Source organism: Neopsephotus bourkii, unplaced genomic scaffold (genome assembly GCF_033783945.1).
Source record: "Neopsephotus bourkii isolate Nb327-2 ecotype Australia unplaced genomic scaffold, CSIRO-AGI_Nbou_v1 NB_1067, whole genome shotgun sequence".
Classification (NCBI taxonomy): domain Eukaryota; kingdom Metazoa; phylum Chordata; class Aves; order Psittaciformes; family Psittacidae; genus Neopsephotus; species Neopsephotus bourkii.
In genome coordinates, this window is record NW_026901555.1 from 2,918,405 (window position 1) to 2,944,167 (window position 25,763).

At 43.3% G+C, this 25,763-nt stretch overlaps 1 protein-coding gene across 1 annotated transcript in view; it reads left to right on the forward strand.

Moving 5' to 3' along the window:
* The first annotated feature begins 10,231 nt into the window (after positions 1-10,231).
* The window catches only part of LOC133216872 (fibronectin type-III domain-containing protein 3a-like), a 46,580-nt gene continuing 31,048 nt past the window's right edge, over positions 10,232-25,763 (forward strand). Inside the window, exons 1-2 of the mRNA XM_061361939.1 lie at positions 10,232-10,386; positions 15,443-15,546. The gene's annotated coding sequence lies outside the window, so the exon portion shown is untranslated. The remainder of the gene's footprint in view (positions 10,387-15,442; positions 15,547-25,763) is intronic.

The window sequence follows — 25,763 nt, forward strand, 5'->3', positions numbered from 1 at the left end:
CATCCCATTTCCCCCAAATAAAACCCAAAGAAAGGTGACAATGAAAAGTTAAAGTTGAGAATTAAGAATTGAGACCAGGGAAGCCCAACAGCTTCAATCCCAGATTCAATTCAATCACACAAAAAATATGTAAAAGTTCCAGCCCCTGGTTTCCTTAGAAGATTAAAATCTTTTTACCAATTACCAGTTCTTTGACCTAATGATAAATTTTTTGTCAATACAAACCATCCATGCTGCACTCTTCTGGGGGTGTTGGGAGAGGGAGTAAATGTAGGGCTGTTTGAGAATATAGTAAATCAAGGGATTTGGTTGTTTCTTTTTATTTAATGTTAAATTACAGGGACTTTAAGTTCAGTGCAGAAACACCACAGAAGAGCACCGCCTTTACTATCCCAGCTTGCATAAGGCTCCTTTTGGATGAAGAGATCTATATTTAAATACTCATGTCTTTTATGATTGGTTTTGATATATTCTGTGTATAAATACAAACCCACTTATCCAAGGGCAGAGGTGAAAAGGCAGCTACACTGCACACAAACAACAGACTCCAGTGTTGGAAAGACATTTTCTGTCCCCCACTCCAAAAGGCATAAGGGGTCAGGGTCCGTTAGCAGGTTCCCCTGGGGTGGCACCAACAGCATTTTGTCCATCAGGAGGATTTTAAAGCCTCAGGCATGTAGCCTTCAATAAGACAAGAAATCAGCAAACCTCTTTGAGTGGAGCTGTGACAAAAGGCCAGCCTTGTGTGTGTTTTACCCCTGCCTGTGTGCCCAGTGCTGTTGGAGAACACCACACTCAGATGACACGCTGCTCTACCAGCATGGTGTCCTCCAGTTAAACACTACTGGCATGGCCACAGCACCCAGCCAGGGCAGTTTGGGGGAAATGGCTGAAGTGACTGCAAAGAGGGGAAGTGAAAAGATGTATTGCTTCATTTTTTATGAAACAAGAGTTCTGTAGTTCTCTCAAATATGTGCTCAGTGTTTTTTGTATTTAGAGAAATGGCTGGAATAGATACAGAGGACACATGTAGGTGGAGGAAAGATTTCGGTTTCTGCTTAGAGGTAGCCCTCCTGGAGTGATTGGCCATAGCAGATCATTCAAGGGTACAAATATTTCATTTTTAGAGGCTTTACCTCAGCTTCATTTGAAATGCTTGGGATCAGTAAGAGCAAACAGGGTCATTTCAAACTTGTTATTGCTCACGCTACGGTAGTTCTGGCTGTGCCACGATGCTGTGCTACAGTGAATCACTCTGGGGTCTCCTTCATGCATTTCCCAGTGTGCAATGCTGCTTTACCTGGCGTCATATGAAATGAGCCATAAGTGGGAGGCAAAGCAAAGCATTTCAATTTGCTGGGTTCAATGGTGACTACTATTTGTGCCAGCTGTGACATGGGACCTTTGCAGCTGTACGGTGACCAGGGTGATGCTTATCAGCAGGGTTTGGCTGACTTACCCCTCACTATAACAGAGGAGCATTTGGCTCAGGGGTCTCAAATCAGTTCCCAGAACATAACAGCTTATCACCCTTCTCTTACAGCACTAACAGAAAACTGTTCTCCATTGCTCCTGTACTATCTCACCCCCATTATCACAGTAACAGAGTAACCTCTAACAAACTCAGGCTCCTAACTTCCCTGTTGAGCAGGGAGTGACTGTTATTCCCAGTGTGTAAAAGAAGAAGTGAGGCAGTGACTGATGCTGGATCTCTAGGCCACCCTCAGCCACCTTTTGCCAGCTGAAATGTTTGTCCTGAGCTCACCACCACTCACAGACCATGGTGGTGACCAGAAGCGTTGCTCAACCAGGCTCCAGGGACAAGGCAGCTCCAGGGCATGTAACAGAACTGCTCTATACACTGCTTACACCTCACTTTCCTTCCTCTGCTTTTCCTGCAGATCATGCGAAATTCAGTGCTGGAGTGCCAGAAGAGTCCCACATCGATCTCCATGGATGATCACAGCCAGCAGCTGCTCAGAGCCATGCTTACAGCCTCTGGAGCTGCAGAGGAGCTTTTGGAAAGGCTGTGTAAAGCCTGCCCTCTTCCAGCAGTCTCCATCACAAGGCATTCACAATAGCTGCAGTGAGGAAGGCAGTGCAGATACTTTTTCTCATAGCAAGAGAAGATGGAGAAGGTGGGAAGAGGCCAATTTATTTTTTTTTCCTGCTTTCTCATGCACAAAGGGGTCCTTATTCATTTTAATAGCAGGTTCTCTCAAACAGCAATCTGCTCTGTCAGCCAGACAGGGGAGAAAGGCTCCTTATGCAGCTACCTCATGAAGAATATTGCTGCTTAGACTTTCTCGTGTGCTCTCTGAGGATGGGAAACCAGACCCATGACAATCTCAAAATGGAAAGCATTAGCCCTGAACAAATAAGTAGATTGCAATAATGGATACAATATGGAGGTTTCCTTGAGGAGCCAATATTTGTATTCTTCACAGCTGCATCTTTTTCTGTTTCCATTTCTTTTTTCCCTTTTAGCCTGAAGTGCTCCCAAACGCTTCATGCCATGTGGCTGCTTCTTATTTGCATCAAAGACCCGATTCATCGCTGCTCTGCACTTTGACAGATTCTGTATGCTCTTGCAAAGCAGATACAAAATGATCATCGGCGAGCCTCTCCTGCAGACACCAATACGACGCACAGGAGGCAGTGCTCCAGCTCCAACGTGCCTGCTGAGTGCTGCAACTGGAAGAGGAACCCCCAGCACAGAGCAGGGCCCCCCAGGCCTCCATCAACTGAAAATAACAACAACAAAAAAAGGAAAGGAAACAATAGTGAGGAATGGGGTTATTGTAGGAAAGAGCAAGTAGGAGAGGTTGTTTGGGGACAGTGAGGAAAATGCCAGATAGGAAAGAAACTGCACTCTGAAGAAAGGCAATGGAGAAATAGAGCGAAACAATTGAAAATCCACGTTAAAACAGAGCAAGTGGATCACTGATCACAGGTGAGCAGCTTTCCACAATGGTGCTACAGCTTTGTTCACTTCCAGCACATGCAGCTGAAGGGATGCAAATAAAACTCTTTGTGTATAGAGTTAAGCTGAAATTTCAGTCCCGATGTGACTCCACATGGGAGGTGGTTTTTCATTCCCTAAATGTAAAGTGGGGGTGAGTTAGAAAACGGGCAACAGCCAGAAAAATAAGTGAACCTGCATCACCTAATGAAAGCTGAGAAACCTGCACCTCATGCAGAGCAGAAAAGAAAACAACCCAAACAAAGGGAAGAGCATCACGTTACACCTGATGTGAAAATATTTGCGGATTGCATCAGTCCTTTATTGCTGCTGCTTCACCTGCAGCTCATCCAGATATGCCATTTAGAACAAATTAAAAAAGAGATCAGTATTTCAACACCTAAAGCCTCAGCCTTTTGTCTGATGGGGAAAAAAAATCACTTCCAAATGTGGAAATTTCAATACACCCTTTAATTTTGTTACAATTCAGATTTATTCTGCTTGTTTTCTTTCTTTTCTGTCCTTCCCCTCTTCTTCAGAAATGAGCTCTGATGCTTTGTTCTCACTCTCCAAAGACCCTTTGCAGACGAGTTTCATGCAGCAGGAAATGAGCCCAGCCCAGGGAGCAAACCCGCTCCTTCCAGCTCCCCTATCTTTGGGATAAAAACGCAAAACCCAGGTGTCTCAGCATCTTGCAGATTTTATCTTCATGCAAAGCATGTCAATGTTGTTTTTCTAAACACTTCCAGTCTAGTTTATAAGAGCTTAGCAGTGAACTCTTTTTGGCCTTCTCCTTTTCTCACTAGAGCGAGGACAAGCATCCTCCAGCTCTAACATGTTTAAATTATAGTTGTTTTGAGCATTTCTGAGGATCCAGCTACTCAGATTACTTGGAGCTATGACTGCATTCACGTCAGGCCAGGCAAGCAGACCAGACTTGGCTCTGCTGGCACTGCTACCAGGTCAGCTAAGAACTGCCAGTGTATTTACCCTGGGAGCAATGTCTTAACTCCAGCTCCTCAGAGCCTGAGCTTTCCCCCCACTGAAACATCCAATGCACCCCTATGTGCTCTGGAGATGCTGCAGCACCAGGGAGCGAGCCCAGGATAGGCTCCCAGCTGCAAGGAGAAGCTGTTAGCAAGGAGATGGCATTTTCCTTCAGCTCTATGTTTTGCTTATGGTATGGTACCACATTGCATGTGCTTCCCCCAGTATTTGCTTGAACCTGCCTCCTCTCAGTGCTTTGTTGCGGCAGAGTTCTTGAGCCTGCTTGGGTTTTCAGGGGTTTTTTTGTTTGTTTGCTTCTTGGCTTGGGGGAAGACTTATAAATTTATGGGTAAACACAGCTAGTGTTTGGTATTGCACTGAATTGGGATAGTTGATGCCTATCTGGGCCATTGCTGAATAATTTGAGGAGGAACTGAGCAGAAAGACCTTGCAGAAGGTGGTAAAGATGTGGGAGAGACCAGGCAGGTGTCCCACAGCCATCTCCTTCCATGGTGGTGCCATGCAAGGGCAGCTGGGGCTGTAAGAAGCAAGGGACAACTTCCCTATTACAGGCTTTCAGGTGCAGAAAGTGTTGGTGCTCAGGCAGTGCTTGAGGCCATGGCAGCCAGCTCAAGAGCTGAAGAGTGCCATGTTTATGTTCCACTTGGTCAGAAGGCCACGCAGATCCCATGCTTGCATGCCCTTCTCCAAGGCTCTGCAGAGCCACCAGGACCAGTCGCTGCAAGTCCTTTTACCTGGACTCTCTCTAGTGGCTCCACAAAGAGCAGACGTTAATGTGTTAATTACAGGGGCCAAGTTCAGCACAGAGTCGGAGCTGCTGCTAAGTTTAAGCAGGCAGTCATTCAGATGAGGACAGCCAAGAAGCCGAACACTCCTGACTCGTGCAAACTCCATCAGCCTCCATGGGTCCTCTTGGCTCTGAAAGGGCCCTTCCAGACACTTTTCCCCCTCATTTCAAAAGCAGTTGGAGTGCAATTATTTCGCCATGGCTGACTGGCAGCCTGTGTTTATCTCCAGAGGAGTTGTGCTGCATTTCAGTGCTCCCCAGCATCCTCTCGTCGTTATTTAGAGGCATCTGCTGGCAGTGAGCAGGGTGGGAGCTCCAGCCATCCCTGCTCCTGACATTACAGCAGCCTATGAGGGTGATGAGGGTGAGCTTATTTTTTGCCTTGCGCACAAAGAGGTCAGCAATGGGGCTGCAGCAATGAACCAGGGTTTTATTCACTTTTCCTAACAGACCCTGTTGTGTTTCCAATGAACTTGGTCAAACCTGAAGGCTGGGGCAAATGCCCAGGGTGCAGATCAAGTCAGGACACACAGTGTTTGTACACACTGTGCCATATAATAAGTAAGAGAAGGAATCATAAACCAGATGTTCTGGGGAAAGTGCAATTTACCCCACACTGAACTTCATCCCTTGCCACTTAAACCAGCCATAAATGCAAGATATGCTTACTGTGGGTTGCAGAGGGCTTTTGTTCTGCACCTTTATCATTACTTTGTACCAACAGCATTGTGAATCCACTGATGACATCCGAGTTCACGTAGGAAATCCTATGAAAGGAGTTTCCAATCTGCAGTGGTGGGTTCATGGGAGGGGTCTGGGTCCTGCTTGGAGAAAGAAGCATAGACAGCACAACACAGTGTGCACCCTCATCTCCATTACCTGCCAAACTTCTTGCCAATCCATTCTGGCCTGTCCATAATGACGCCAAAAATCTGTTCTTACTTCTTCATCTTTCTTCTTCATTTTCCTGTTTGTTTTTTCTGTTCCTCTACAATACCACCGTTCCACTTGTACCAGGAGTGTAAACCACTGCACCCACTGAGAGTGCAGAAAATCCTATCAATCAAAAGAAGATCTCTAAACTTGGTTTAATCTCTTCACTTAAAATGGCATTATTTTTTCATGATATAGTGTACAAAACTACACAGAGCATGATGAGGAGTGCTGGTATCATCCAGAGCCTCTGATGGTACCACCTATTTGCTTAGAGAGTGTTGCTTAATGTTAAATCATTTCTATTGGTGATGACTTGCTTCTGGGGTTCAGTGGCGAACAAACAGCAGATTCTCTGGAATAGGGATGAGTGCCCCCATGCATGAAGAATAGCAGGCATGCTTCACCTGCCTGCAAAGGAAAGTCCCACTCCCAATGCCCTACAGGCTTTTCCCCTTGTGCTTCTTTCAAAATGTACAGCACAGAGTGCTGTTTTGCTTTCGATGGACCAGATCCTCAGCTGGAGCAAACACTCCTGATTCCACTGGGGTGGATGGAGGGATGCCAACACATACTGGCAGAAAACCTGCTCCAGTATACACTGTTTACTTTTGAGGATCTAAGAACATACACTTCCAACAAAGTGCTGTTTGATACAAGTTTGTTTGCCGGGTTGCCTTGCCTCAGTCCCTCCTCAAGTGTACACAATCTTATTTTGTATATAAAAAGAGAAAATGAAGTGAATACGTTCCAAGACCTTGTCTGCAGGTCCTAACAATTCAACAGATGGGAGCTTCACTAGACATTAGTTAAAATAACCATAATCATCATTATCATTGCCATGCAAGTATGGAAAATAAAATGTTTTTATTATGAGCTGGAACTAGAAACCAGAGCAGCTGCTAATCATTGTAAGCGGGCTGTTGGTTTGGAAGGGGTTTTGTGCATCCAGGTATTTACTGTGTCCAACTGTAAGCAGCAGGTTTTTGTTATTCAAGCCTTTCAGCAACCTCCCTCACCCATGTTCCAATTGAAAAGTGTGGTAATAGTGATAGTCCTCTTATCTCTCTTTTTTCTTGTCTTTCTTGTAAAAGGTTCTTTTTTCTTGTCTTTCTTGTAAAAGGCTTCTCAATTTCTTTAATATTTCCCCGCACACACACTTTATTTTTATTAACCCAGAACAGTCAAATTAGCAATGAAAAAAAATAGAAACTATAATTCATAAATTTTTAATGGAAGAATTACCATGTTCTTGGCACTGCTTCTTGCCATTGTTTTGTTAAGACAGACCCTCCTTAACTCTCGTTTTCCATTCCAGAGACTGCCCTTCCTTTAGAAGCCCAGATTTCTTCCCATTTGAACTCTTTTCTCTCCCTCCTGACTCATTTCCATTTCCCATTTTGGCTGTTTCTTTTCTCTTTCCTTTTCCTTTCTCAGAATGTTCTCTGAACTTACATTCTGCTATTTTTAATTCCTTCTTCCCAGGCCTGGGTCTACCCGTGACCCCGGGTGTGACACTGGTGTGGGTGCCTCTCTACCCTCTTCCTCTCTAGACTGAAAGGACAGTCTGGGCAATCATTTCCTCAAAATCAAGTTTCTCCAACCCAGAGATTCAAGATGAGAATTGACTGCTTTTGTGTGTGGAACCAGCATCACCACTGTCCTTGAACAGTCCCTGTGGCTCTCCAGGAATTTCAAAATACAGTTGAAGCTCCCCTTGGACTTGTTCCATGTTGTTCTGTCACTTCTGACCCATCTCATCAGGGCTTTTTTTCCAGGCAGTTCGATCACTTTGCTGCTCACACCAAATGCTGCTTCTGAGCAGCTCTGCTATCTGAAGCAGCCGCCTGTGTGCCTTCAGCCTCACCGACTGCCTATATAGTTTCCAGTTTCAGCTGAAAGAACTCTTTCCTTTACTGTCATTCCACAGAAATCCAAATGTAGAATGTAAGCTGCAAGTGTTTGGTCGTTTATTTTCCAGTGTGTGGGAATAGTTCTCGTATTTGAAGCAATTTCGGTTATAAAGGAGCCCTGGAGCTTGTGGAATGTGGGCAGGTTTTAGATCTTTCATCCTAAGTCTCACTAGCAGCTAGTTAGAACTCTAAGCTTTTCCATCAGACATGTTTGCTAGAATTACCACTGAACACCTTGCTAGGATATAAAGTATATTTAAAGTGGAAAATTAAAGGGGAAAAAAATGATTTCATAAAAGGCTGAGGGAAAGGAAAAGGATTTTTCAGAGTGTTAAAATATTCCATTATTACCTACAAAGGAATTCCTGTAATTATCAAACCTGGGAGGTCCAATAGCCTTCAGTGCAAAGAATGCTCAGCATTCCCCCCCAGTGACCTTCTTTATTCAGGATATCACAGTACGCTTGTGACGGAGAATCGGGCCTTCATATATCACACAACACCACTAGTCATAACTTTAAAGGTTTAGTTGGAAATGAGTAAACACGGAGCCTGTGAAGTCAGAATAGTCCTTGAATTGCTGCAGTCAGCAGCAATGTTCATTTAACGCAATGTACTTCAGATTTCCAGCTCACAAGCTGATGGGTCTCTTTCAGACGATCACCCCAAAATTAAGTACAAATATTTCACTTCAGAAATGAAAACCCCAGGGCACTAGATATGCTTTGCTGCAGATTAGTTAGAGCCTGTGGAGTTATAAGATTCCTGAGTTAGAGCACTGAAGATTCCAGGAATTCTCTCAAAGGTGAACTTACTGACCAACCTTTTGTTCCTAGAGCACAATAATGCAGAAAGCAGGTCTGCATTCCCTGAGTCTTGTGCTAGTCTTGTCTTCTATCTTTTCTGAAGTGCTCACAAGCCTTAAATCTGAGCTGGAAGCAACGAATTTCATTTTGGAATTGTCAATGAAATGAAGAGCTAAGTATTAGTGACAAAAGCACGCCATGACTCAAAACAGAGGAGCAGCTTATTTTTCCTCTAAATCCTTTTCTGAAGATTTCAATCTATTTTACAGGCGAAAAGAAAGGGACAACACTGCAGCTAGTGCTGAACACACAATCTGAGGATGATTGCATCTGTTTTTTCTCTCTTTGCTATCAATTTGCAGAGAACATATTCATCATTTGGTAGGCCAATATGAGTGCAATTAATTGCAAAGTTACACGGAGTGGTTTTGTGGCATTTATTTAATAAGGTAAGCTATTAGTCGCCTAGAAATTCAGCAGACACCACCACCTCCAGCCTTCCTTAACACTGCTTCCTTATTTAAAAAGATGGATGGGAATTTTAGTCCTGTTTAGCATAGGTTGTTCAGTATGGCAAATCAGCCCCTTCCAGTAGTCTCCAGGGAGAAATTCTCTCACAGAAAGGAACAATTTCTTCTATTCATTATAAAATTTCCTACGTTCATTAAAAAATATACCTAAGATCAAGGCAGGGTAAACCCGTGGCCATTCATTTTAAAAGGTTAGCGTCTTTATATGTGTATTATCTAGCTTGCATGTACACAGTGAGTTTGACCTTTTTCTTCTAAACTGCTGTTCCAGTGGAGCTTGTGTAAGAGCACAGCTGTCACATTCATTTTGCATCCATGCTGAAGCTGACTTCCACGCTGCGTGCCAAATACCCCTTAAATCACCTTAAAAAAAAATGTGCCTCAAAACTCGCTTAAAACACACTAACAGAAATGCATCAGTGCAAACCATGGGGTGGAAATAAGCTGAAAAGCACAAAGTTTATTGCTGTATTAATTGCCAGAGAAAATGGATGTGCCGGGGGGGGGGCTCTTCAGCTCACGATGGGTTTATCAGCCTCTGCCCTGAATCCTTTTAAAGCTAGGTTTGGTGCTGCTGAGGGCTCAGGACGGTCCGAAGACAGGCAAGAGTGGCTGTGGACAACAGAGCTGCACGTCAGGATGCCCAGCTCCGTGTTTTGACAATCTAGTGACATCTTGCCTTCCTCTTGGCTTTCCACGTAAGCCATTGGTGTAATACCCCTCACTTCTTACAGTCATCAGCATTAATGCTTTCTATATAGTCGCACAGGATTAGAGTTTGGAGGTTTGTCTTTGTGACCCATCTATCCCCCTCAGTTGGAGGGGGGAAACTGACTGTGTTAAATGCACAGAACACCATGCTTGCACTGGTTTGGCACGACGGGGGCACAGAGCCTGCAGACCTCCCGGCCACAGTCGGGCACCAGTTCCTGTGTCACAGCCAGAGCGACCCACAGCGCTGCTGGGCCCTGGGGTGACGAGCAGAGCTCAGGCAGGACACCCGCCATCAGCAGCCACCACCCCGGCACAGGGCCCGCAGACCTCAGGGGTTGCAGCCCAGGCCTCCTCCGTGGCGGGACGGCGGGTGCTGGCCGCCTACCCGCTCCGGCCACCGTCGCACCTTTGTCTGCACTCGGTGACACCTCTGCCACGATGAGCCACGTCCCCTCCCTCGTTCCCCATCCGACCTCCCCCTTCAGGGCACCCGCTCTCCCGCCCGGCCGGGCCGTCCCAGCCACCTGCGGGCTCCCCCGCCACCCCCCCGCCTCTCTTTACGCGGGAGAGGGTGGATGAACACTAAGATCATCCCGGCCTGTGGTTGGCGCGCCCGCCCGCCCCCAGCCGGCGGCGGCGGCGCAGGCGCAGTGCCCGCATTCCATCATGGCGGAACGGTCGGTTGGCGGTCGGCAGCGCCGGGGCTGAGGCAGGGGCTGCGGCGCCGCGCACGGTCAGTGCTGCTGCGGGGCCGCCACGGCGCGGCCCGGAACGGGGCCAGCTCCCGGGGGCTCCCTCTGCGCGCCCCTTCTCACCGCGGGGCGGGAGGGAGGGAGAGAGCGGGCGGCAGGGCCGGGCCGGGGGAGAGCGGCGCTCCCCACCCAAGGCGCGGTGGGCAGTGCCAGGAGCTGGCGGCCGGCTCGACCCGCTGGCGGCGGCGGGAGCGGAGCGGAGGGGAGCCCGCCGAGGCGAGGCGGGGTGGAAGAAGGCGGAGGGGTGCCGGCCCGTCTGTGGCGGGAGGCGGTGGGGCGCTGGACGGCGGCCCGGGGATGGGGGGAACGGGGCCGTGGGGGACGGGGCGGGGGGGTCCGCAGTGTGGGGCAACAGAGGGGAGAAGCGGGACCCCGGGGATGGGGTAGATTGTGGGGGGGGGGACTTGGCGCACGGGGTAGGTGGGGTTAGCCCTGCGTATGGGGCAGGATAGGGGGAGTCAGGGCGAAAGGGGAGCCGGGCAGGAGCAGGAAGGCTGTGCGGGTGGGCTGCCCTACGGGCCGAGGAGATCTGCTCAGGGGGACCTTGGGGTGCTGAGGTCAATGCCCCGGAGGGAGACATACAGACAGCTGCTGGCGGGACAGACCCGCCTCGACAGCGGAGGGTCCCGGAGCCGGGATCGCGGCGGCCCCTCTCGCAGGTCGGGGGTGTCCCGGTGGTGATCAGGCGGGCCCCGCCGTGCCTCCTCGTATAGGGTTAATGCCAGCGAGCTCCTGGGCTCGCTTTGCCGTACGCCCGTTCCCGCTCTTCTCCCGGCGTGCTAATGATTAGCCGCTGTCTTTCCCCTTTCTCTCTTTTCCCGTCTGTTTCTTTGGGGAAAGTGGGGGGGGGTGAGATCTTAAGTTATTCAACCTCCCCCCCCCCCCCCCCCAGCTTCTCCCTCGCCGCCCCCCCCTCGCTCTCCCTCCTCGGCAGCCGGAGCTGCTGCCTGCAAATGCCACGTAGCCTTGTAGTTGTTCCCCTTGGCTGATCAGCGGCTCGAGTACGAGACACCTCCCCCAGCTCCTCCTGGGGTCGGGGCAGGGGGAGGTCAGTCCTGTCATCTACTGTTTGGGTGGCGATCATTTCTTACCCTCCCCCATTCTGCTTTGTCCCCCTCTGCCTTGGGGCAGCAGCCAAGGTGGGGACCCTACTGTGACCGCTTTTCAGCGCAATCCTTTTTATTGCCTCTGACAAAAGGCTGTTGACTTCAGTAACGTGCTCTGGCTTTCCTAGGGAGGGCTGGGTGGGAGTCTCCAGGGATTCACAGCTCCCAGCTTCAGCAGCCCCTCTGCTACCTCTTATTTGAGGCCCTTCAAGCGCAGCACATCGCGGTAACCTCGGGAAGCAGGGTAATAATGCATTGCTGGCAGGTGTATTTGCTTCCCTTAGCAGCTTGCCCTCAGCTGGTTCCTCAGTTTCGTTTCTGTATAAAACTTGCTGCGCAGGCTTCTTGTTGGAGCAGTGGAAGTTTTTGGTAATGATAATTTATTTTTCTAAGTGAGGTTTCAGTTTGTATCCAGTCTACAAACGTCTATGAATATTCAGTCTTTCCTGTCCTGTGGTAGCTAGGATTTTAACATCGGCAGACTTTCCATGCTTTACCTGATGCCTCATTGTGAATATTGACACAGGGTATTGCTGCAGATAAGTTCTCCAGTACCTTGATATGTGTATGCCTATGGTCTGCAGTTCCTAATGTTCTTCTCATGTATTTATCTTTACAACACTGGGTTCAATAGGGAAATACTATCTCAGTCGCAGATGGAAAGACTGAGGCACCGAAATATTTATGGCCCAAGGTCACACAGGAAGTATGTGGTGAGGCAGGGAATTGAATCTAGATTTCCTGAGACTCAGATTAGCATTTTAACCAGGGAAGCATCCTCTGTATTTTAAGCCAATAAATTGACCTTGGAGTTAATATCCAGTGGAGAAGAAAGTACTTTGTTTTTTGTTCAGTATCTTTGTGAGTAAGAAGCAAAACCCGAGTTACTTCCCACACTTGCATTCCTTTCCTTGTTTTATGTAATTTGTACGTGAAAAAGGATAAGGTGCTAAAATAGGAACTGTGTTGACTTTCTCAAGGCTCTGTGTGTGTGATGATGCATATTAAAAACCAGCCAGCTATTACACTGTCCTCTCGTCTAGGTCTTTTTACCATCCTGTGTTCCAAATCTCTGGAAGTTTTGGAATGCTGTTGTTGACTGGGAGTAATTTGTTCTTTGCTAGGATCGAATAAATCCAATATATTCTGTCCAGCTGAGTTGAAAGCAATCTACTTTGTGTTCCTTGGTATCCTGGATCTTAGTTTGTGATTCACAGCAGCCTGTGAATAAATGGGACTTGTATTGACCGTCTTAAGCGTCTCCTGGAGCAAGCTATTACAAGTTGTTCGCTCAGTTGTAGGCTAGGTATTGTTGCAGCAAGTTTTTGAAAAACTTGGCCTGGAATTAAGCAGCACTTTGACAACAAAATGGAATAACTTCAACTTCTTGGGCTTTGTATCTGCACAGATGCATATTACAGGCTGTGTCCATTCCTATTATATTAGGCTGGCTTAATTTGAGTTTGTAAAATTGGGTAGTTAATTTTACTACAGTGTTTTTACTTGCCAGTATTTTTGAGAAACTGGATGTCAGAATAGTTCAATAACTCCTAGTGTATTCACCTTTAGAGAGAATAAAGATAACTTTGTGTACACAAATGCATTTCCTGCCATAATCCTTGATCACAAACTGCATCTTTCTTTGATGTTGTACTGAAACCAAATTTACAACAAAGTTGACTATGAATGTTCTATATAACACTCCTAATGGTTTTCTGTTTGAGTTTTTTTGGAGGCTGTCATCTGCATCGTATTGACTGCCTGGGTTGTTACACTTATGCCAATAATCTTTCATCTTTTATGTTTAGTTTCAGAAAAGATTTGGTGAGTCCTTAAAACTCAAGATTTTGTATGTACCATGCAAGCAGTAAAAACTCCAGTATTCTGCTCACAAGAGCCTAGCCTTGGTGAAACACCCCCAGCAGTGATAGCTATGTGTTTGGGTGTTTCTGTGTGTGTATTTGTACACCTGTTTGTATACCCATTGTTGAAAAAGGATTTGGAATCCCTTTGGGTGAATTTCAAGCAGATTAAAATACATGTTATAAGTTTGGAAGACTGAAACCGATGCTTTGATTTGATGACCTGCTACTTCCCCAACTTGGAAGGCCTCTTGTCAAACTGTAGGAGTACGGCTGTAACTTTTAAGAAAGTAGACGACTGGGAAGCACATTCTTACAATATTCTGCATCAAAGTCATAAGCCGGTATGAAATATTGTAAGAATGCCTTCCCTAGTTACATGTTTTCTTAATTTCCTGTCAACATTTCATTTTATCAGAGAAGAATTTTAAATTTATCTCTGAAAGCAGATGAGAAAGCCTTAATATTAGTAATACTGCAACAGTCAAGAGAGTTTAGGAAAACAATTACACTTCTCATTTCTAATTTTTCTTTATCTAAAAATGGTCGGGTCTAAGCTATCAGTATTTAAAATTGTGGTTGCTCATTGTTCTGGTTTCGAGGCTGGTGAATTTCATAAGTAACCTTTTCTCTTTTTTTCACCTGTTTTTACCAAGTTGTCATGAAGCTTACCAAGGTCATGATGGTTAGTTTTCAGCTGTTATCTTTGCTGCAAGCCAGACTTTAACTGAAAAGTTTTGGATTCCTGAGTGAGGAGCACACACTGAACTCTTTATTGAATTCTTGAAGAGCTTATTGTAAAAGCAGCGATAATTTATTCTTTCAGTGGTGCTAACACAATCCTTTTTGTGTATTGACCAGCAAAGACAGACCGCTGGCTCAGAGCCCTTAGTCTGTTTCAATCTTAATGTAAATCTGCTGCTGTTCCCAGTATCTTGATTGGTGTAAAAAATGTCTCCATTTGCTCAAGATTCATTTTTCCAGTGTTGGGGCCTGATGCTTTATACTATCTTCACCCATGTCTTATTAAAAGTAGTTAAGGAATGTTTATTAGGCTGTGACTTCAGAAACATCTGCAACTTCAAGATAGTATCACCTTTCTGAGGAAAATAACAATGGATGTGCTGTGTTTGCAGGAGGAAGCTGTGAGCTTCTGCTAGCTGGCTCAGTGCAAAGTCAGCCAGCTCAGTCAGTAAATTACCTTAGTGAGCTACAGGGCAGGGATTTCTTGGAGTGTTCCAGCAAAACTGCAGGACATACCTGCCTGTGCCTTACCTTTAGAAAAACTATATTGGGGATTGGCTAATATTTATAAAGTCTTGCTTAATTTGGAAGACCAAAACTGTGCAATTTATAATCCTCAATATGCAGATCACTCAGGAATTGGAGATTTGTTCTGGATACAGTAGCTTGAGAAAGGTGATGATTTTTACATTATTAAATATAACATCTTAAATGGCTTCAGGACTACCGAGGCTGTTCATTGCCTTCTCCTTATGGTGAAGCAGTTTTGAGAATGAAGGCATGCTGTTCCATAACAGTAAACTGATTTTGTTTTCCATATTGTACAATTTATGTCCTTTTTTTATGAACCCTATCAAAGGAAAAATATGTGTGTGATGATTTAAATTTGTTGTCTATAGAGGAACTGAGCACTGAGTAGATAAGTAGGTAAAAACAATACTCACAGAATGCGTTTCATACTGGAACCATCTGCACAGTGTTCAAGTTACCTTTCACTGATTAGATCATTGCTTAAGCAACAGAGTGTCTTTGGCTGGTATTAGGTGCATTAAATGCATGTGCAGTGTTTCCCCAGTTGTCAGGTTTTGCCTTCTGTACATAATGAATGAACACTAGAATGCCGTGTGAGGTCTTCTGGTCATTTCCCAGTGGAGTCTTCCTTGAGGTTTATTTGCTGATTCTGGTGGAGTTAATCGTTGGCTCTTCTCTGATGTCTCTCTTGCTGTTGTTCTGAATGTAGGTTGGTTTTTGCACCTTCTTTTTAAGACTTTATGCTTGCCAAATCACTAAAAAGGAAATTACTATTACTTTTGTCTTGTCTGCAGGAAGAAGACTGAGGGACGGTACAGCACATTGCTCATACTACAGCAGGCACTGACCGTGTAAGATTTTTCAGCAGGAGCACATTCAAGTTAAGAGAGTGTCAACGGTAATTACACATAACTTACTGTTCTTCCAGATTTTATGAAGTATTTTTTTCTTAGTAAGTCTACATAACACTGTAAGGTGAAATAATGTAAAAGCATGACAGATTTCTAAACTTAGGACTCTTATTTTTTTTCCTGGAAGAAATTTTTGGTAATTCGAGGGGAGGAAGAACAGATTTGAGTTCTTGAGCTAAGAAGAGGTTCTGCGTTTCCACATAAACATTACTGACTTTGTAAGGTAGCAACTGTATCTCTATTTTCATGTTACTTGTTCTCTTTCTCTTCCCACCACCCCCTTAGGTGAAGTTTTCTCTTGGAGACTTGCATAATTGGCCTTTGGGTAAAGGAAGTAAATTCTGTGTTTAGCGAAATGCATTTCCTGCATAGAAAACAGTTCAAGTGGGTGGTAGAGTATTGATAAGTGACCAACTAGGTGGCCTTACTCAGATTGTTTTTAGTTGGAGCTCATGGAATTGAGTTCCTCAGTCATTGAACTTACCAGGTCATGGAACTGACCAGCTTGAAAAGCAGAAAGAAATCTCAGAAAATACTGTCACAGTATGGCACTTGTGAGAGCAAAAATTCTCCAACTTTTTTATTTTTTTAAATAAAGATTCCCATGAATTCTTTTGATACACGAGACCATCATGAAACCACAGAAGTTGCATTCTTGAAAGTACAAGTAGCCCAAAGTAAAGATGACTTTTAGAAGCTGTTGGCTACAATAGTGTGTTTTACATGGGAGAAGAATAAGCAGATGCAGTATAAAGTATTTGTGAACCAGAAATCATCTTTTTGACATAAAGACACAAAGCAGTTGTTTTTGGTTTTCGAAGGGTTGACATGAGCATGTCCTGAAGACCATAGTCAAGCTTTTCCTCAGTCAGAACATTTAGGTGTAGAACCACCTGCTGTGTGGGTGGAGGTCTGTCTGTCTAGTCCATTCGTATATGTGAATTTGTGTTTCACAATCTGGCTGTGGATGAGAAAAGAGCAGTTGCTAATACTGCTCGAAATGTGTATGCATTGATACTACACAACTACCACATAGTTATTAATTAACCCTGTCGTTTGACAAGGTTTTGATCACTGGGTATGTGATGTTGGCTGTATATAGCTTACAGCAGTGTGTTCTTTAGCCTAATGTGGCTGCTGCCTTGCAGAAAGCAGTCACTCATCAGCTGTGTTAGGGGATGGAACTGCAGTTTTGCATTGCATCACAGCTAATGTGCTGCTCATTGAATTGAAAGGCATCCAAGCAGATTTTATTTTTTCTAAGACAGGACTATATTTTTGCTGGAGTTAGGTCCCTCTAATGAAGAAATAGTTTTCATGTTGTGAATGTGCACCAAAATTCAAGTGTAACACACTAGTTTCAAATTTGTGAAGGGCAGGTGTAAAGAGCAGTTTAACCCACGCCCTTTCATGTCTGGTATAATGCAACAGAAGAAATCAAATAAGGAACTGAATGGTAGCTCATGGTTGTAGAATAGAATATGGTATGAAAATACATAAGTAAATACAAAACAAGTCTTTGGGAGAAAAGTTGAATGCGTCCTATGAGCAAAAGATTGATCAGCACTTACATTTCTTACAGAAATAAAAATAAATTGGTAAGCATGTTATATTCTCCTGCAGTTGAATAGGTATTGTGGGAGGGAAATTGTTTAACCATGTTAAATGCAGGTTTATAAAATTAGATTAAGTGTTTTTATCTGATGTTTAATGCTCTTTATTAAATAGCTTCAACATTGATAGCATCAGTAGCTTTCAGTTCTGGGGTATCAAGTATTAGTGTTCTAAACTAGTGAAGATCAGTACCATTAATGTATAACCTCAGTTGGGTTCGTCATACAATAGTTGAAGGAGTAAAGGCAGCCTTTAATATTTGCCAGGATGTAAAGGTCTGTAGTACTCTCTAAGTACTTGTAAGATGGTACATATTAGTACTGAGCAGAGTCACTGTTTTCATCAGGAGGATTAACCTGTTTACCAATGCATAGATTTTTGTCCATTTCAAAACGTCGGGAAGAATGATTATTTAGAAGAACTGTTCAGTTTTGGAAGGTACTATGTAAACAGCTTTTTGATATGTTGTAAGCTGTCATTTTGGTTTTTAATGCCTTGATTTCTTAAAACAGGATCTTTATAAAAACACATATAATTATCATCCTTACATTCTTCAAAACTCATAATTTCCACTTATACTCTTATGTTAAGATGTGATTACATCCCCAGGCTTGTAGCAGGTTAACTGATTTACCAATAAATACTTAAAAGTTCAGATATAGAAGCAAATTATTCTAGTGTGTGCTCTGCATCAGCTGAACTGTGATAAATGATTACATGTGTGTTCTTGGCATGTCACAAATGCTAGGTGAGGTGTGCTTGCTTAAACTGCATGTGTATGATCTCATTCTTGCTTTTTCCCTTGCATTTTCCATGAACTAAAAAAATGCACGTGGTCTGTTACCATGAGACTGCTCATATGTGGTAATTTAAGTAATTTATTGGTACGTTTTAGCTCTTGGTTTAAGTATAACCTGTTTTAACGAGACTAATTTGATCCACTGGGCAGCTAAAGCATTACAGCTTGAACCTCTTCTCATGTTGCGCAAAGAAAACAGTCTTAAGTTTGTATATGAAAATAATTCTTCCTTGCTTGAAGTTTGCATAATCTCTTACAGCTTGAAGAAGTCCTTTGCTTTCCCTGTATTTTTATGCTTGGTTTTGACGTCATGTTTTATGAGAGAGTTCTTAAATTAAAAGCTTGTTTGCGTCTGTGCGTTGATGGGGTACATCAAGCACACTGTTGATCTGCAGAAGCAGGTTGAGTCTGAGCTAGTGAAAAATCAGCCTTTGCTTTCTTCAGTGCGTAAGGAAGCCTGAAAGCAAACTCTTCCTTGTATTAGTCTGGTGAAGTCCCGATTTTACTTCTGTTGTGTTGCATTTGACAACTGACTGCTCTGACTGGTCTTGTGGTAGGCACCCTTTCCTGGAAATAACATTATTACTGTTGGTTTTAATAATATGGGTGATTGCTCTCTCTCAGGATCAAGTTTAAAGTAAATAAACTATTGTTCAAGATTTGCAGTGCAAGCATTTGGAAAATAACTTTTGGATCGCATCTTGATTGTATCATGCCAGCTGTACCAACTTTGTGCGTGTGTCTGACATCCCATAACACTCTCCAGTTTAATTTAGGTCAGATGTTAGCCAGCTCTGGCTCTAAAAAGATCGGAGCTTTAGGGCATCCCTGGCATAATCCCAGGAGGTGTGGTTGGCTCAGCAAAGTGACATCCAGGTTGTGTACTGTGTTTGGTGGAAATACATTGCATAGGACAAAGTAGCTCAGCTGGGCACAGGGTGCACTTAAATGTGCACTTTGCTTGCAGGTCCTCATCCAGCTTGTACTTGAAGATTGTAAGAAAAGCTTTTAAAAATACTTAGATATTTATTCCTTGCTACGAACTAGGTTTTCTTCTCCCTGTAAGGAGGAAACTCGTATGAGCAAGGTGCTGTGGAGTATGTGTTTGTGTTGCAGTGGAGTTGTCTGCAGATACAGTAGCTATGTCTCTGGATTGCGCCTAGTCTTCAAAACAGAACTTTTTCCCCTGGAATTGAAGGAGGTTGGTTAAAAAAATGGGCAGAATGTGCTTCTTTTTTTTACCATGCTTTCAAGTTTACATTACGCTTCAAGACCAAGTTTGTCCCGTAGGGAAGAATTTTACTTACTTATCCGGATACTTAACCTGAGTATCAGAATCTTGGAGCATGTGTAGCTCCCTGTAGAAACTTGCAGTTCTCATCTTGTAAATCTTGGCATGGTTTTACATATTTTGCTTCATCTGTTCGATCTGTAGTTACTTAAAGGTGTAAACTCCAGCTACCTTTTTGCTGACCAGTGCAGATTCCTCCGTGGCTGTTACTGCAATATCACCAGTACATGTTCTCAGGTACACAGAAGTGCTCTTGAGAATGTAACATTGTCTTTCTGGAGTGTGTATTTGCAAAGAAGTACCCTTGGAGCTTTCCAGCTGTTCTTTACCACACTTAACGTCATGACCGCGGCCTGAGTCCTGTGAGAACACTGTCACTGCTTTTGTTATTGCAGGGTTTTCCTTTCTCATATTTTTGTATATTTTTTTCATTTCCATAGTGCTCTACTTCTTGTGGCTCTGATCAGAAGTGGGTTTGGAATTACTTTTCAATGAACCTTGGTGTATGTACTTCCACAGCTTCTAAGTGGTTTAGATAGATGTTTGGGCATAGAATTCCAGTAGTATGTTGTTAATGTGTAAATAAACTGGTTTCCTGACTGAAAAATCAAAACAGAGTTTGCAAATTCAGGGGGCACAGTTTCACACTTAGAAAATAATGTTTGAAGTAAATAGGTTGTTTCATTGCATTCATTAAAAGCTATTAAATATAAGCTTGAAAATGTTATGCTTTATGTAGCTTTAGGACATTAAAGGGAGTGCTTGTGCTGGAACATGTCCTCTTCCTGGCTGGTGGAAAGAAGCAGGTTTGTATTTAATTTTTTATTATTAAAAAAAAAAAACAACCAACATTGCGACAGCTGGATAATTTCTTAATCCTATTATTTTTTTGAAGTTGAAATAAGAATGAAACACTTTAAGGGCTCAGTCCCATGAGGTGTTCAATTCTCTTGAATGCTTCTAGAAGCAGGAATGGGACCTTTCAAAAGGAGCTACTGGGTTTTGGATTATGGGGCTGGTCTCTTTGGAAGCAACACAGAAGTGCTTAGGATACGATTTGCTTTTCTGGCAATAAAAGTAAAGACATAACATAACTAAAACAATGAAGGAAAATATTTATCTAAAAGTAATGTCATGTTTGTGTTACAGAAACTGTTAATGCAAACTTTACAGGCCTCATAAAGGGATAATTAAGAGGACAGACATGGCCCTAATGTGACTGATGAGCATATTGTTAAATAACAGCTATAATTGAGTCAAACCTAATGTACTCTCAGCTTTGACAGACACTTCCTTCCCAGGTCACGATTTATAACAGTTGAGTTTCTCTTGTGAAGAACAGTAAGAAGTTCTGCAGTCACTGGAAAGATGTGTATAGCCCCCTATGGTGAGCACTAACTACCCTTCAAGACTGTGCATTTGCCTTTTTTGTCCCCATGGAATAGAACACTCAAATCTGGAGGGATGTTTCAGGCTAGAAAAGAATTCTTCAGTGCTATGGGTGGTTGCTGCTGTAGCTTCTATTTGAGGGTGGAGAGGAGCAATTCTTTTTTTTTATTGCTTTTCTGGCACCATCACATCAGGAACCTCATCCACGTTGCTAAGGGAGGATAAAAGTTGATATTATCACTTAGGTCAGAGTTCCCAAGTGCCTTAGTATGTTGTATCTGCTGTTTCTCTGCAATTTTTAGTGGTGTTTTGGTGATACAAGGGCTTTCCATCTCACTCTTTTTTTTTCTCCTTCAGGGAGAATTTCTATGGGCAGTCAGGTCTGACAGTACCCTGAGAGATGAGCTTTAACACTTAATTAAGTGGTCTTTAGAAAAAATATGTCCTTCTGTAATTTGCTAGTTGCTTCTACATCCTGTCCCTGCTCTCCTATAGAGCATTTACACTTTGCCCCCACCCCAGGTCATTCCTCTGTGTTCCAACTTTCTGCAGCCTTCAGGAAGGTACTAGAGGTCCTTCTGGTGCCTGGCCTGATGTATTTGATCTACAGGTGGTCTTTGTGAGAGCAGAAGGTCTGTCTTAACAGTGATAAAAGGCTTGTGGTTACTTGTATTTTACCTTGGAAACTATTAGCACTGCTTTAGAATAAGTATTTAAGTAACAGAAAACACAGAAATGTTTTTGGCATTGTCACTTTTGAGATGTCAAAAGAGAATAATATTTTAAAAGGATTTCTAGAAGAAAATACTTGGTGCAGAGTGTGGAAACCTTGAACTGTGTTTCTGGGAGCTGGGTGGGTGGTTTGTGGAGTTTCTTTGGGCTGGGCTGCAGACCTCACCTAGGTGAAAATTGCAAGGTCCTTGCAAGGTCTGGATCAAAATGACATCAGGCTTTACAGCTGTAAGTGTTAAAAATGTTAGAGCACATTTGTTGGGTAAGTCATGAAGAATGTTTTCAGTATCAAGGTTTTGGTGCCCTTCTGGCTGGAAGCCAGACTTCCTGCAAGATGATGCAGACAGATTCACTTGGGTGTCATAAATTAATCCCAACATTTTAATCAACACATGTATTCAGTTTTGAACAGATGACTGTTACGGAGCAGTGGTGGTCTCTCTGCAGAGCTGAACTTGTAACTGAGGTTCTGTTATATCTGATAAAGTCTCTTGTTCCCTTAATCTTGCTAAAGGTAAACCAGTCCACCTAGAATGTCTCATGTGTGTGGTCTTGTGGCAGAGAACTATTTTAGGATCGGGATGATATCTTAAACACCTTGTTAATACTGTTTATTTGGAAAACTTGGGTGGTAGAGGGTAACTTGTATCATTTTTTCCAGAATCTTTCCTACTTCAAAATTGTGTGGGGCAGAAATGTCAGATCAGAGTGGTGAGGGATTTTCAGAATTCATTAATAAGGTTTGATCTTTATGATGAGGCTATTCCTTAGTCTGAGGTTGGGGATGGCTTTTGTTTGGGTTTGCTGATGTTCTTTTTAACAACCTTCAGAGAATACCAATGCAAGTGTAACTTGTTAGGTTAGAGTGTGTGTAAAGTAATTCTGTAATATAAAAACTTATTATTAAAGCTTTAGGGTTTTCTACAACGCTGCTTTTAATAAATAGCAGTATAGTACTAGTTTACTTCCTGCAGTAAATGTAAACTTCTGATCAGGCTGGAAGGTTGCATAAGGCACTGAACCTAGAAATCAGGAAGTCTGAGCTATATTTCTAACTCTCCATCAGACTTCCTCTCTGGTCCCGGACACATTGTTCTTTCCAACTCAGGCATGCTGTATTTAAAGTCTCCACTTAAGCTCCTTGGAATAGGAACTTTCCCATATTAAATCCAACACTTAGTATAATGAAAATAGTTTTTGTGACAGCTTCTATGTGGGTTTATGAACTTCTTTTTTTTTCCTACCATTCGTGAAACCAGTTCAGCTTCTAGTCTGGCCAGTGAAATGAAGCTAATCCATTTCTGTTCCCTGCCATTAGATTCTGTGTGATATATTTCTGGAGAGAGATTTCTAATGTACTTGGAAAACATTTTAATATGAGATAACAGGATTTTGAAACCTTGCTAAATAGGTGATATTAGTACACATTTGCACAATAGATAATCTCATATTCTATTAATATGATTAAAGGTTATAATTCCAATGACAGCCTGGAGAAGAGAAGGCTCCAGGAAGACCTTAGAGCAGCTTCCAGTGTCTAAGCAGGCTGACAAAGAATCTGGAAAGGGGATTTTGGCAAGGGCATGTAGGGGCAGGACAAGGGGGGAATGGCTTTACTCTGACAGAGCAGAGATTGAGATCAGGTATTAGGAAGAAATCCTTCACTGTGAAGGTGGTAAGACAATGGAACTGGTTGCCCAGAGAAGCTGTGGAACCCTGGCAGTGTTCAGCGTCAGGTTGGACGGGGCTTGGAGCAAGCTGCTCTAGTGGAAGGTGGCCCTGCCCCTGGCAGGGGGTTGGAACTGGATGAGCTTTAAGGTCCCTTCTAACCCAAACCATTCTGTGAATCTATAAAATGGTTAAAGGAGGCTTTCTAATGGAGTAAGCGTTGTTTACTGAAGCCATTAGAAACATTTGTTAGTAACTCTCCCTGTGTACTAAATTGTTTATTTCACTTTGGATTGAAACTATTTTAGATTTTGATTTTAAAATGTCTCATGAAAATCCATGATATTTTCCAAACTTAAGGTACGATGATCTTAGTGTCAGAGGCTTCAGTTACCTGCCTTTGCTTCCCTAGGTCTGTCTAGGAGCATAATAGCCCAGCTTTCTCTTCAGCAGGGAGTAGGCATGAATCAATGAACACTGAGCTCAGTGCGGATCCTCTGGAGCTGGCCGGGGTCCAGGATGACTGCAGCACTGGTTGGGAAGAATTTGGGCTGAAGAAAAGGGAAGGCCAATGTTTCAGTCTTCCAGAGTCTCGGCATTTTTTACTATGTCAGGAAGTGAGGTCAGGCACAGCCGCTGTGTACTGTAATTGTTTTCTGGAAGGCTAGTCATTAAGATTTTCTGTTTTTCTTAGAAGCCTTTGTAGTGTGAGACTGTCAGTGGAAAATATTGCCTTTCTTTTAATAATGGTTAACATGATTAACCATATTACACTAGCACAGTGTTGAATTACTCAGAAACACTTCTCGGGCTATATTTTTCAAATACAGACTGGTTTTATTTAGTTTAAGGTTTTTTTAATGTTGTGAAATACGTGACAAACTGTTTCAGCTGTTTAGGTGTGTGTGTCTTGAACAAATAATCTTAGAAGGCCAAAGCTCAAGCTGTTTCCCGTGTTGATTTCTGTTAAATTGGAAATGTGATACCTGCCATTACTTCTTTTGGCTTTGCTGAAAGAGTGCTTCAGAATGTTTGTTTCCGAGATGGGTAGTCCTAGTTCTTTTTTTTTTAAATGTCTGCATGGGCTGAGTTCATCTTGCAGCTCAGACAAGGTTTGGGAATGACCTTTAGCTGCTGTCTAATAGAAACCATTGCAAAGAAATGAATCAGGCCACAGGTTTCCTTGCAAAATGTAACCTTTCTAAAAATTAATCTATTTAATTCCATCCTCAAAAACCTCAGTGCACAGTAACAAAGCTCTAGAAGGTACATCTGCAAATTCTGCTACTAATTCATGTGTAGTGATTCACTAATTCTCAGTATATTCCTTTGCAACTCTGAAAACTGCAGAATTTGTCTGGTCTTTAATGCTTGCAGATGGGATATTTCTTGTTTCTTTTTAGTCTAGAAGTTGTAATTTTGTGTATTAGTTCATCTTTGCCAGTGCAGCTTGTGGATTTGTACTGCAAACGCTTTTGTCTTTTTTTGCCCTGACCACTTGGATAGTTGGTAGTGATGATAAGCTTACACCACCAACCTGCTGAGAACGGACTGGAATACAGTAGTCTTAGCCTCTGTTAAGAAGCGTGTGATAGAGCAAAGTAGCTTTAGGGGACCTGAGAAGCTTTTTGAGGCAGTTCTGCCTGTAGGTAGGCTGTTCCTTTTTGGTCCATGTACAACTCACCCCCTGGATTTGCCTGTCCAAGCTAATGTCGTTTGTGGTGAACCCCAAAGGGTTCAGGTCAGTGACAGCATTTGAGGGGAGCTGTGAGAACTGGTAGGACTTGTACGATGGGAGCTGTGGGTGGAGGTGGGTTCAGGACCCTTGAGTCTCCTCTCTGACCATGCAGCTGTTACCCTCTACCTTTGCTTTGGCATCAGCTGGCTGACTTCTAGACTAGCAGTAAGAGGGTGTGGGTAATGGCTTTTCAAGATAGATCTCTCTTTGTTTTGTTTTTCAGGAAATCGTGTTGAGCATGTAATAACTTTTCAGGAATTTTCTTTTTATCTACCCAAATATCATCTCCTTCCTTGAATGAAATGGAGACTTTTGCAGTGCAGACCTGTTGATAACATGGTCAGCAGGAGTGCTTTTTTTCTCTTGAAAAGTTTTATTTATTAAACTTGGGAGGAGTTGAGTCCGGTGTTTCTTTACCAGCAGAGGTGCTACATTTGAGAGCAGAAGTGTCTTTTGCTGCTCTTTTATCTGTTTTCAAGGAACGAAGCTGTCCTCTAAAGCCAGAACTTCGTTTTTGCAAACCTGTTGGTGTGCAGTGGGATGTTCTCTTCATCGTTGGTGTTCTGCCACTGGCAGCCTCCTGAGCCCAGCTGTGCAGTAAAATGGGAGCAGTCTGAGGGAGGTGAAACTGCCCAAGAGTTATTAAAATGGTTTCATTTATGCGAGTATTTCTATTTTCTCTGACCAGATGAAGATTCCTGCTAAGACATGAAACTGTATTTGCTAATTTTGGAGGTTGTCGTCAACTGAATAGAAACACTTGTTTCCTGATGCTTCAAGTATTAAGTTCTTCCTCTGAAAAATAGGAAGTTACAACACCACGCAAGTAGAACATGTGTGTGTAGGTGTAAATGTGAATACTACCCGTGTCATTAGGCAGTAGGTGAAGGAGTCTGAAAGCTACATGGATGTTGGTGCTGTGCTCTGCTATTTGTCCTGGCTGCACTGCTGCTCAGCAGCATAGATGAAGCCT